At 40.0% G+C, this 13,544-nt stretch overlaps 1 long non-coding RNA gene across 2 annotated transcripts; it reads left to right on the forward strand.

Annotated features, from left to right (window-relative positions):
- Positions 1-10,229: 10,229 nt before the first annotated feature.
- Positions 10,230-11,621, forward strand: LOC106305925. 2 transcript variants are annotated; one of them, XR_001263092.1, is made up of 5 exons: positions 10,230-10,631; positions 10,701-10,775; positions 10,878-11,043; positions 11,251-11,300; positions 11,389-11,621. It is a non-coding gene; the product is annotated as an uncharacterized LOC106305925 (long non-coding RNA). The 2 variants fall into 2 exon arrangements; XR_001263091.1 differs by having other exon boundaries at positions 10,232-10,631; positions 11,380-11,621.
- The last annotated feature ends 1,923 nt before the right edge of the window (positions 11,622-13,544 follow it).

The following is a 13,544-nucleotide window of genomic DNA, read 5'->3' on the forward strand; positions in this document are numbered from 1 at the left end:
TAGGGTATTTCATCGGGTGTCAATGTTGAGCGAAACATTTATTCAAGCGCATTGAAATGCAGTCTAGAATTCGGATCATTCAGCTGGAACAACCCATTGTCGTGGTATTGCTCCCTTTGCAGATCGATCATGTTTCCTAAGCTCTCGCTTGGAACAAGACACGATAACAAGCCTTGCGAGATCAGGTCCGATCTGTTCACTTAAAACCCTAATATCTACTCTCGCTGATTAGGGATATGAAGCTCATTCAATATATATCAAGCTATCTCCTACGCGGTTAGCTAGGTGATTAATCTTAAAATCTAACATTAAGTGATCATTTTAATGCAAGCAGTAAGAACAATATGAATGAAGAATAAATGAGATCGCTTATTTATGTTTAGCTCACACGAATGACACCCTAAAACCCTAAGCAAGCTTAGCCGACTACTCGATCATTATGAAAGGTAACACAGACATGATTTCTGAATAATACTGCATAGAAAATAGAGTAGAAAGACAAGGGTTCATGATGGTTTTCTCGTGATGAGAGATGAGGTCTTCTCCCTTACAAGTTGCTAAATCGCCCAAATAGAGTTCTAGTTCTCTTGACAAACTAGCGTCCGAAATTAGAAAATGATAGCATGGGCTTTTTATATGGAGGCGCCAGTGGTAAAGAGAAAGGAGAGAAAATATAGGGCGAACCCCTGAAATCTTGGAGGTTTCCTTAATAGTCGGGAACAATCAGTCGCTTGCTCTCTTTGGGAACAACCTTCGGATTGATCTGACGAGCTGTTGTGCGTAAGATATTCCAAAATGTCATCTTCCTTCATGGCACTCTCTTCTTTACTCTTTCACCTGCTCCAAACCTGGAATGATATCAAATAAGCATGAATTAGGACTGAGAATTAACTCAAAGAACACATATAATGATATTAGAAACACCATATATCAGTGATCACGGAGGCCAGGATGATCTCACTACTGCAATGGCGCTCATGCAACAACATATGCAGCAGATGCCACAGACCATCAACACACAAGAAGCTGCTCGCCAAGCAGCAGCTGAACTCGCTGCTCAGCAAGCTGAGCAACAAGGCGCTCCCATCGGAGAGTGGAACCTTCCGCGGAATTTCTCTACCAATCGCTCTGCCACCAACCCCCCTCCCTGCACTCGACATGATTATGAGATCAAGCATGATTTGATCGACTTGGTGCAGAAAAACATGTTCAATGGTCTCGCGGCTGAAATCCCTTTGAACCACATCGAGAACTTTGAGAGAGTTTGCAACTTCTCTCGCGTGAATGGAGTGCCACCAGACTACGTCAAATGCACATTGTTCCCATTCTCCTTGGATGGGAAAGCATCTCGCTGGCTAGCCTCTCTTCCGACTAGTAACTTACTACATGGGAACAAGTCAGAATAGCGTTCTTAAGCCACTTCTACACGAAGATGAAAACCGCAGCTCTGAGGCATAAAATTTTTAATTTTAAGCAAAAGACCGACGAGCCTTTCTATGATGCTTGGGAGCGTTACAAGGAGTACCGAAGGGAATGCCCTCACCATGGGTTTGAGGATGACTACATACTGGAAGTGTTCTATGATGGAGTGAGCTATGAGTTTTGCAATGCCCTTGATTCCTCGAGCAATGGAGATTTCATAACCCAAACAACACCAGGCGCATTCGCACTGATCAAAAATATGCCGTCAAGCTCACTCAACAAGAACAAGGAGAATGATCACTCCAAGAGCGTAAATAGCATAGACGATCTAGCGGCAAAGGTTGATCAGCTGTTGAAGGGCAATCAGAGCCAAGTGTTCATCATGGAGGAAGCTGCAATAGAGAACAATGTTTCAGACGCCACACCTGAAGGGGACAATACCATGGATGATCAGCAAGAAGTGAGATACGTCAATGGACAAGGATGGGAGTACAAAAACTACCACCCGAACCCCAATGTGAGGAACAATCCTCACCTTTTTGCGTATCCTAAGACGGACAAACCGGTTGACAACGCGCAGAACAGTCAAGGACAGAACAGCGGCTATCAGAAACCGTACCAAGGAAGAACATATGTCCTGAGCCAGGCGCAACACAACCAGTTCCAGAACCAAAAGCAGCAGACTGCTGAAGAAACCGCTCCTTCGCCAACAACTGCTCCGCAAGACGAGATGAAGGTTCTAGCGACGATGATGCAGCAATTACTCCAGGGTCAGCAATTCAAGGGAAAGCGCTGAATCAAGCCACCACAGACATCAATTCCAGGATGAACCACATGTTCAATGACCTGAGTACCAAATACGATAATGTAACCAGCCATATGCGTCAGATGGACGTTCAGATCGCGCAGACAGCCGAGAGCGTCAAGAGACAGCAATGTACTCTACATGGAAAGAGTGATAATAATCCTACGGAATGCAGTGTCGTAGCACTAAGAAGTGGAAGAACACTACCAGAAGCAGTCCCTAAGAAGTTATCAGCGGCGGAAAAGGGCAAGCAAAAGGAGGGTGAGCAACCACGATCTGAAGCACCCCCTTTGTTCGACGAGGAACCGGAACACGAGTTTAGAATCACCCAAGTTCTTTAGCCTTAGATTTTATCGGTAAGAACATATGGGTTTGATGAGATCAGTTTGGCTTGAGCTTCAGTTCTTGTTAGGTAACCAAAATGATTTGGTATGTTTTTGATCTTAAACCTATCATGGATATCTTGTCCTGATCAGGTTAGACGTGTGTTCAGCTTGAAGTTTATATCAACAAAGTTCATCTTAAAGCTTGAGGAAATCGGTAAGCCATAGCTACAAGTTCAGAGAAGTTTTCTATGGAACAAGTGGACTGATTTGTTAAGCTTCCTGTCCAGGTTAGTTTTTAAGCCCTTATGTGGATTGATCTCTGTTCTGTTATGTCGCTTAGATATTTTTTTTAAGGGCCTAGCTCAACTGAATTATCCTTGAACCGAACTGAACTGCTTTGAACTAAGCTGAGTACAGTTTCTGTTGGAATCGACCTTACTGATCTTGTATCCACACGTTCTGAATCAGGAGTGAAATGGAGTGTTATTAGTTGAGCTCGAGTCTAGTCTTCCCTAGCCAATCTCATAGAATCAAAGGTGAGTCTAGATAGATGATTAAAGAGGTATGAATTAGTGTTGCATGATTGAAAATGTAGATGATTGATAGGCTTTGTCTCTTGATCAATATTGAATTGGTGAAGTGTTTACTTAGTGTAAACACTTAATAAATATTTATGAATGTTCGTAGAGGTTTATTCTGAACCTTAGTACTTGTTCTCAAGTACTAATATATTATATTATTAAATATATGAGTATAAATCATGTGAAGTCTTATTGTATACTCACTCTCCCGAAAGTTCCCTAATTACCGTGAATTGTTCATGCGATACGGAACAAGGTCACGAAGACACGATGATGGGGTCGCATCCTGGAGGCCGTGTAACTGCATGCAGCGCTAGATGTTGGATCTTGGAATATTTAATGGAGATGGTGGTTATATTCATTTCCTCGCTAGGCTCGGTTATCCTTTGTGGTTTTCCGGGTTTAGTCTATATATATATTATAAGTATGAGTGAATCGCGGGTGTCGTGGAGGTGATGTTTAAGATAAGATTCACGTCAATGGAAGGATAGGCCTTAAATATGTATTTTTATTAGTTATGGAACATATTTCCACTGCATACAAATGGAGTTGATTTCTTGAGATATTATTAATATACATTGGGGTGGGGGACTAGGCTCACTGAGTAAACTAGTTACTCATGACTCATTTGTGATGCAGGTAACCAGTAGACGGGAGACCTTACTCTAGGACTGGAAGGAACATCATTAGAAACCGGTAGTTTTATTATCCTTGCAAAGGCGTTTTGATATTTCTTATATATAAGATTTGTTGACCGAAAACCTCGAGGTTAATTTATAACAATTTTTTTAAGATGCTTTTGAATGATATATAAAGAATGTTTTTAAAGTACGGGTTCCATATGATATTAGTCCTTGTCCGGATGAAATAACTATCAGGTATTGCTTTTTCGGGTTGAAAAGCCTAGAGTGATATCTGATAGGAGCGTTGGTGTTCTTTGGTTGTTGGTCTAAAGTGATAGGAAGTATTCTGAGAACCTCGGATCAACCATCGAGGAACATCGACCGTGTCATTTCCGGTCATCTACGATCGGGGGTGTCACAGATTGTATTATAGATGCTGAAGTGGATCATCATGCCAATTATTCACACTTGCTGAGAATGTTTGAAAGAACCAAACTGACCTCCAACCTAATTGAGCTCAACTTGCTTGTCTTGGGCTCGGTAAACATTGGATCGGAATCCTCTTGCAAGTCTGGAAGGTATTAGACTTAGTGTCCCTGGTTTTTCTTCCACTTCTCTTTGGCATTCATATATATTTACAAAAGATTGAAATGATTTCTTGCGGTGTAGAAGGGTAGGAATGTCTCCTGTGACCCCATTATTTTACATTAATAAAATGATCACACAATGTTTGGAAGCGAGGGGTAGATACATTAGCGATGACCCCACTATTCGCCTACAACTTTTCCAGTAAAAAAAAATTGGATTCAGAGAAGAGAGAAGAGAGCAGGGGAACCAGAAAGGTTACATGTAGTTACAGTGGTGAAAAATTATAAGGACGATCTGGAGATTAAGCTAGGCAGTAAATTAGAAATAAATAAATAAGTAAAGCAGGGTGAAGGCAATCATGATTACAATGATATAGAATGCTTAAGGTATGCAGATAACAATCCTAGAACTTGATGTCTAATGGATAAGATGTCCAGCTTTCGCTTCAAATCAAATCTGTTACTAAGTCCAATATCTCAGCTTTCTTTTGTTGACATAGATCGAGCATTGATCGATGCTATTGAGTTAGCGTTCGATCGATGCTACCTTCGAAAAATGTAAGTGAGCTGATCGATATATTCACTAGTCTTAACTAAATCAGCAGTCTCTTGTTTCTAGCAATCCTAATGATAGGCCATGGATTTTAAGCAATTTTAGCCATGGTTTATAAAAGTTTTAATAACTAATTACTATGCTTTAGAGTCTATTTAGTATATTTATAGGTTCATGAGTTATTTGGAAGAAAGTGATGATTTTGGAGCATTTTTGGAGATAAAAGGAGAGGACATCCGAGCTGACCATCGAGCAAGACCAGAGGTCGAAATTCAGAGGAAATAATCAATCGATGCACACCTTGTGACATCGATCGACAGTGAAACGCGTAGAAGCCCGTTTGGTTCCAGCCGACTTAGAGCCCAAGACTTCACCAAATTACAAGATTGCCCCGGATGATTTTTAACCTAATATTTATAGTTTGCCAAAGTTTTTTAGGCAAAGTATGCTTTCTTGTTTTCTAGTTTTGACAGCAAAAAGGTTTTCTAAGATTTTAGTAGAGTTGGAGAGAAGATCCAAAGAGATTTGTTATTGGAACTCCATTATTATCTATTATATATCTATGCAGTTTTTATACATTACTGTTGTTATGAATTGCTTAGCTATGTCTGAGTAATTCTACTGTTAGATTTAGGGTTCAAATAGGTTATGAGGGATTAACACAAACTATAGATTGCTAGTGGTGATATTCATCATTAGGATTGTCATTAATGCATGTTTCTCGTTTAGCTAGCTATAACCTTGACCTAGGAGTTCTAGGCACAAGTTAACACTTGAATCTTACCCTGAATCCGTCCTAATTGAGCTAGGATTGTTAGAGTAAGGCGAAAACTGATCTAGTAAGCCTAGTGAGCATTATTCCACCCGCGCGTAAAGCTTGACTAAGAGCGCATTGATCGATATTCCTATAGAATAATCGATCGACGGTGCAAAGATGTATCGATCGATATTCCTCTAGAATCATCAATCGACGCTTATATCTGGTCAATAGACATACTTAGAAAGCGAACGCCGATCAGTTGTTCATAAGCGATTGAGCTCTATAATATCATGCATACAACTGTTAAGCATCTGTAGGATTATAATCCTAATTACCTTAATAGAAACCCTAAATCTAGCTATTTCATTTAAGTGTAAAACACCCAATCAAAGCAATCGAGCAACAACCTTGCTCACAACCTGCTATTTACATTTAATCATAATCAACCTAGCTTAATCACTGTGATTAGATTTATTAGGTTCCCTAGCTCCTTCTGGATTTGATCCCTAAATACTACAATTGAACCTCTTATTCGAGAGAGCAATTCACTCCTTAGGGTAATTTGAGTGAGATCAAATTTGGCGCAGTTGCCGGGGAGCTTTGATTGCCTATAGATCTAGTCTGATTTAGTCTAGGTTACTTATTTAAACCACTTTCTGGCATAATTTTTTTTTCTTGTTTTTTCAGGTGCATGCCTAGGAGTACCAGAAGCAACAAGGAAACACCACTGCTATTCTCATCAGATCTTGCAAGTTCGATCCGCAAAGAAAGACGCTCCTCATAGATCGACAACAACACTAGTTTATTGATCGACGCTCGCCAACCAACAACGACCCCGACACCAATTTCATCGTCCGACATTCGCTGACCACCACCGACCGAAGCTACTCTTCCGTTGACCGATATCTTCTATACGACATCGATTGATACCTTATCCTGAACATCGATCGATACTGAGCCGCGAGACATGGTTGCGACTTTAGTTCTTGTGGGAGATGAGAATGGAGACCTGCATGACCAGGTGGGTCATCTGCGTAATGCAACAGGTCAGAGGATAGATGCTCAGGGGACTGTAATCCCTGAGCATGATACTGATGCTACAGGAGCTGCTCACCCTGTAGATGAGGCTGCTCACCCTGTAGATAAGGCTGCTCGACCCAGAACGTTGGCTGATTACAACTATCCAGATCAGTTATATGCCAACAGATCAGCTATTCGTCCTCCAGGTATCCAGAGCGTCGATTTCGAGTTGAAGCTGTAGTACTACACACTCGTGGGACAGACACTCTTACATCCAAGGCCGACATCAAGAACGCATTCATGCGTAACTTCTTTGATGAGACACGTGCTGAAGACTTGAGGAACAAGATTGCTACATCCACGCAGGAGCCTACAAAGTCATTCAGAAGCTCTTGGATCAGATTCAAGTCTTATCAAAGGGATTGTCCATACCATGGATTCAATGAAGTGCAGTTACTCATCACTTTCTTCAGAGGCATCGCAGTACAGTATCAGATGTCTCTTGATGCGTCTAGCGAAGGAAAATTCAACAGTAGGAATGCAGAAGAGGCTGTGAGACTCATTGAGAACTTGACATCCAGAAATAGCACCAAGAACATTGATTTTGAAAGAAGGAAATCTGCAGCTATCCTTGGGAAGGAGCAGATGGATGTGGTGAAAGCAAAGTTGGAGAGTGTTCACAAGCTTCTCAGGAAGCAGGCTTGCTTAGTAGAGGATGTAGATGTTGTAGATACAGATGATAGAGTAGGAGTAGAGTAGGATGTGAACTTCATCAGTGGAGCTGGATTCCAGAGGTCTGGAAACCATAGTGGAAACGAGAACTTCTATGGCAATGGACAGAGGAGTAACTTCAACCAGAGTTCGCAGTATTTGAAACTGTATAGCCAAAACTACAACAGCAACAATAACAGGAGTTATGGAAACTCATCTTACCAGAAACCACCACCACAGACTCAGGAGAGAAAAATTGAAGCAATGCTTGATAGGGTCCTTGAAGGACAGCAGAACCTGATGGTGGACTTCAATGGGAAGATTGATTTTGTCTACAACAACATGAACACAAAGTTTGAGACTTTGAGCACTCATGTGAAGAAGCTGGAGATGCAAGTAGTTCAGACAGGAGAAGCTGTTAAGAGGCAAGAAGCCTTAGCAATGGGGGTAAGAGATGATGCAATGAAGCACCACGTGAATGCCATCATAGATGATGATTTCTGGCAAGTGGTGAAGCATGAGAAGCTGCAAGAAGGCGATTTCGAAGTAGAAAGTTTGATGAGTTTTGGCGGATCACATTGGTGTCGATCGGCATCAGACTTCGAACATCGATCGACGGGCTTCAACCAGAACCGAGCGACACGCTTTCCAGAGCATCGATCGATGACACCTACAGAGTCGGCTGCATCGTGCAATGTCGTGAGGATCATGACCCACGAGGAGTTTGCAGCAAGACACCCACATCCGCCCAACCCTATTCATGTCAACATTGATCGGCAAACTGAGCCAGCCATCGATCAACAACGAGAGACCACCACCGATCGACAACCTCCAGTACCCATCGATCGACGAGCACCTCTCACATTCCGAGTGCAGTTGCCAAAGATCGATATCGCACGAATCATTGCACTCAGGCCACAACCAAAACCTTCAGCTAACCCACCAGAGACCACCAGTACACATTCAGAAGATGCACCAGAGCCTATGCAAGTTGATAAGAATCCGATGGGGGAGAATCTTGAGGAAGAGAAAGGAAGAGGTTGCTAAGCATCTGAAGAGGGGAGCTAATGAGAAGAAGATGGACAGTTTTCTTAAGCGAGTCCTTAGGATTCCACTGGAGAAACCATTCGAGGAAGTCTACTTCACCCACATATTGTGGATGTTCTTTAGAGAGATCAAGGAAACTAAAGAGGACATTAGGAGAATGTTCCATGAGGCAAGAGATAAGATGAAGAATAGGATGCGACATGCATGCATGATCGCTCATGCAGAATTAAGAGGTGGCATTCTTATCATGTGTGATATTGACGCGTTGACGTATTTATTCTTTACGTATATATGCACCAGCTCCTTCACATTACTAAAACATTTCAAGAAGACATATAATTAGCTTACCATGTCTGGTGAAGGGTACTGAGTTCCCACATGCATTATGCGACACAAAAGCATTAGTCAGCATTCTACCTAGGATTATGGCAGACCATCTAGGTCTGAAGGTAGATCCCTCCAGGGAATCGTTCACTTTTGTGGATTGTTCTCAGAGGAACTCAGGAGGAATTGTCAGAGACCTTGAGGTGCAGATTGGTAATGTCCTAGTTCCCGTAGATTTCCATGTCTTGGATATCAAGTTGAACTGGAACTCTTCTATATTACTTGGAAGAGCTTTCTTATCAACAGTAGGAGCAGTATGCAACATGCAAACCAACAAGTTATGCATGACGCTCATAGACCCTCACGTCTACTATGATCCAATTCCAGTCATAAAGCCACAACGTCCTCCAGAAGAATCGAAGATGATCAAGGACTCATAGCAGCATGTCACTGTGGAGCTGAGTACGAGACAGACTATTCTGTGTCGATCGAAACTCACACCCCACATCGATCGATAGTGCCAATCAGAAATCGATCGACAATCACCTCGAAGAATCGATCGACAGTACTCCAGACGACGTAATAGAAGATTTCAGAAGGTCCTATTGACAGTTGGAAGAATGACTACTACAATCCCACTTTTGCAGTAGACACTGCAACACCTTCAGACAGATCTAATCTGCAGGAGAATCGATTTTCCAGAAGAATCGAAGATGATCCATGACTCTTAGCAGCATGTCACTGTGAAGCTGAGTACGAGGCAGAGTATTCCGCGTAGTCATTTTGTTAACGAAGAGCAACCAAACACAAAAATGTAACGTTCGTAGCTAAAACGTAGCGCTTTTATAGCTATCTAGATATGGATGGGTTCCGTAGCCATTTTGTAACAAATAGCAACAAATTAACTAGGAATGGGTCATCGCCAAAAAATATCTATCTTTGAACATTTCCATTGTTGGTTGTATACAAAATCTTAACTATCTTTTTACTCAATTCACATCTCAATTCTATCTCCTAAACTACATAAATCAAACACTATTATATCCTAGCCATATATTTCAAACGCCAAAACCACATCATATCACATTTCATATACACTTTCCTAAATTTCAAATATTTTTTTGCAAACTTTAACTCCAAAACTTAAACTTGAAATTATATACTTCAAACACTAAACCCACCTCAAACCTTATTTCCAAATACTCAAACTCTATTTTCAAACTCCAAACCCTATAATTTAATACAATCTTTAAACTTCAAACTTAAAATAATTTTTGAACTAAATCATAAATCATAAAACTGAAATGTAATAATTAATATATATATATATATATATATATATATAATATGCAGACAAAATCAATATATTTTAAGTTTCGGCAAAATCAGTATATTTATTTTCTCTGATTTTTCACTTTCCCTCTTAATAATTTGCATTTCCCACTTAATAATTTACCCTTTTCACTTTCCCTCTATTTCCAGTTACCCCCTCGAATTTCCAAACCCTAATTTTATCTCATTCGTTTGCGACACGAGACAGAGAGACATTAGAGATGGAGAGAAGAGAGAAGAGAGGAGACGGAGAGAAGAGATGACAAAAGAAGATGAAGAGTCGACGGCGGGAAGAAGCTAGACAGAGCTTGGAGATGACAGAGGAAGAAGAAGCAACGAGCTTCACGGAGAAGGATTCAACCTCCAATTTCTTTCCCCCTCTTCACAATGTGTCTCTTTCCCTCTGTCAGGTCTTGCTCATGTGTAATTGGTGGCGGTAGAGGAGAGGAACCGAAAGTTAAAGAAGAAGAGACCTTTTGTGAAGCTCAAAAGCCACAAGATAAGGGTGGTGGATTTCTAACGCCGTAGCGAGAATTCTGGGTATGCTCCATCTCTCTGACTTTATTATTTTACTTTCTTGGGTTATTCATAGATTGGTGAAACTGGCAGGTTATTTGATATTTGTCAGCGAATTTGAAAGCGGATCTGAGAGAAGCAGAGATAAGCTCGTTAAAGTGTTGGCAGGTATTAGATCTTGACTTCAATTACCCAAAACTTTATAACGTTTAGTTCCGAATCTGGAAGTAACTATCAGATATTCGGATTCTAATTTCTCTGGTTTCTTAGCCTATCGGAACCAGATGCTTAAATACAAGGAGAATACAGTGAGCCCAACAATTATCTCCCAGCACTTTATCTATCTTATGTTGTAAGAGCAATCGACACAATGACTGGAATGCCATGGGAACTCCCGATTTCAGTCCTGGGTATATTCTGTATGTTCCATTGCTAGGTGAGATCCACACTTCCTCTCCCTTTTATTTGATTATAAATTTCTGTTTAACTATATTTGAAATCATCTTCCGAGTTATGAGAGGTCTAATGTCTCAGTCAATAGATTGTATTTGCTATCTTAACTATGTAATGAGTCTATATTCATATCTCATTACCTTTATTATAACTTATCTGGTCCTTGGTGGTGATTTTTGTTGAAATACAGATATTTACCCACTACATAACCAAAGGGGATCACTTGACCTACAATTACCTGTAAGAACATTTCCTTATTACATTTTCAATATCACTGGCTATTATGTGAAGTAGCTGTGACACTTAAGGAAAGTAGCAGGTTTTTCAGATTATGGGCAGAACAGCCACCTCGTCCGTCTCAGCTGCCTCACATCTAGACAACTCCAACTGAAGCGGCAGCTACACATGCCTTGAACGACCTTTCCCTATCCCAGAACCAACAGTCATGTTTTCAGTTTTAACTTTGGATGTCTTATTCTTCTTTTCCTTGTTTATCTCTTTTGTGTAAGTTGTATTATCCATGACGATTTTATTATGTTTAAAGATTTAAGTTTTCTGTTATGATCTAATATATATTATGAAATAGTTTAATTTATATAATTGAAAATTGCAAAATCTATAATCAAATTTGTGGCAGATGTAGCTACAGATTTGTTATGGAATTGTTGTTAAAATTGGTAGCCACATGTCCACAGAAAATTTGTGGCTAAAGTTGTCACTAATTAGCAAAGAAACAAGTCATAGCTATATTGTTGCTATTAGCTACATAAATCGCTCTCACTAATCCGTCGCTAATTGGCTACGAATTGGAGACAGAACGAAGTTAGCGTCGGCGCTGAGGCCAAAGAATTGATCCGTCGCCATCCGTCTCTAACTTGATTTTAGCTATAGATTGTGTCTGATAGCTACAAAATAATCGGTAGCTAATTTCACAATTTCTTGTAGTGTTATCAAAGATTTTCTTGCATCTAGCATCGTCCAAATAATGTTTGGCTTTCTTTGGTTTCTTAGGATAAGGAATTTTGGTTTTATAGACTTTCTCTACAGCTTGTTTTGAAATATTAGATGGTTGAGGATCCGACTAAGTAGGGCGTCGATCAAAGTTTGTATGTCGTCAATCGACGCATTCGGAAAATTTTGGCTCCGCCTCATCCTCATTGTCTGGTTGCGGAGTTTTGGACTCTTCAACATCATTTAATCTTTCTTGTTCAGGGTATGGCGTCGAACGGTGCTCTTGAGCGTCTAACGGCGCTGGCTAAGGTTATGCGTCTCCATCATTTTCGAGCTCAATAAATTCATCTATAGTGATGCCTTTGCCCAAGTTTGGAGCTAGTTGTTTTCCACTTCTCAAGGTGACAACACTTGCAGTACGTCTTGGATTAGTGTTAGTTTTCCTTGGAAGAAATCCTTCTTCCCTTTTGAAAGAATCAACAGTTTGTGCAACCTGATTATCCAACTTGTTGACGTGGTCACTTAAGGATTCAAACTTCTTTGTCAACTCGGAGTATATGGAACCTATCTTCCAATCGAAGTAGACAGCCATCTTCTGCTGTCCTACAAAGACTTGATTTATCTTTGATTCTGATTTAGAACCGCGTGAATTCATGTTTTCTTCTCGCTTATCAAACTACTGACTTTAAAAAGGGAACTGGTTGACATCTTCTTCTTCTTCATGCGAGGAAGTCTTAGCTTCATCAGCTGGCTGGAATCGAACTTGTCCCTCCAATAGAGCCTTAACATAATTTAAGCAAGCCCTTATTTCAGCTATTTGTTCTTCAATTCCTCCTTTAACCAACCCTTTCCTTCTAATATAAGACTTTGAGACCATCGTTAGAAGTTACGTTTTCAATCAGGGTCTTAGCTTCCTCGGGGCTTATGGTATTAAAATTTCCTTCATTGGGGACATCAAGATGTGTATGATAATCCATATTGAGATATGGTTGGATTGATTTTCCTCACTTAAAAATCAACATGTTGGGAGAATCACAACTCAGATATAAGATCACGATAAGTTTGCTTGTATTTGTTTAATGTGAAACCGGTATAACCGATTAATCGAAATTAAGCTTTAAACCATAATTGGTTACATTCTCAAACAGAAGTATGGTGGAAGGCTAGATTGGGAAGTGGAGCAGAGATAAGAAGAGATTTTTAGTTATAAGTATTATTATTTTATAATATAATATAATTGTTAAATGGCGTCATAGTTCAGTGGTTGAGTTACAATTTGAATGTTATATGGTTGTAGGTTTGATTTGATTATCTCCAAGTTAAAAAATGATTTTTTTTAGTTAAACACCAAAATAACGTTGGTTTAATATCAATTTAAAAAAAAAATGGAAGCCAAATCAATAATGTTTGAAATTTGATAGTGATAATAGGTTTTCTAGCATAATGAATAGATTATGCATGAAATTTGAATGTTATGAAAAATGAAATATATTTTTACACCGCCATATACGCTATGTATAAATTGAACACATG

Source organism: Brassica oleracea, chromosome C7 (genome assembly GCF_000695525.1).
Source record: "Brassica oleracea var. oleracea cultivar TO1000 chromosome C7, BOL, whole genome shotgun sequence".
In the NCBI taxonomy this organism is placed as follows: Eukaryota; Viridiplantae; Streptophyta; class Magnoliopsida; order Brassicales; family Brassicaceae; genus Brassica; species Brassica oleracea.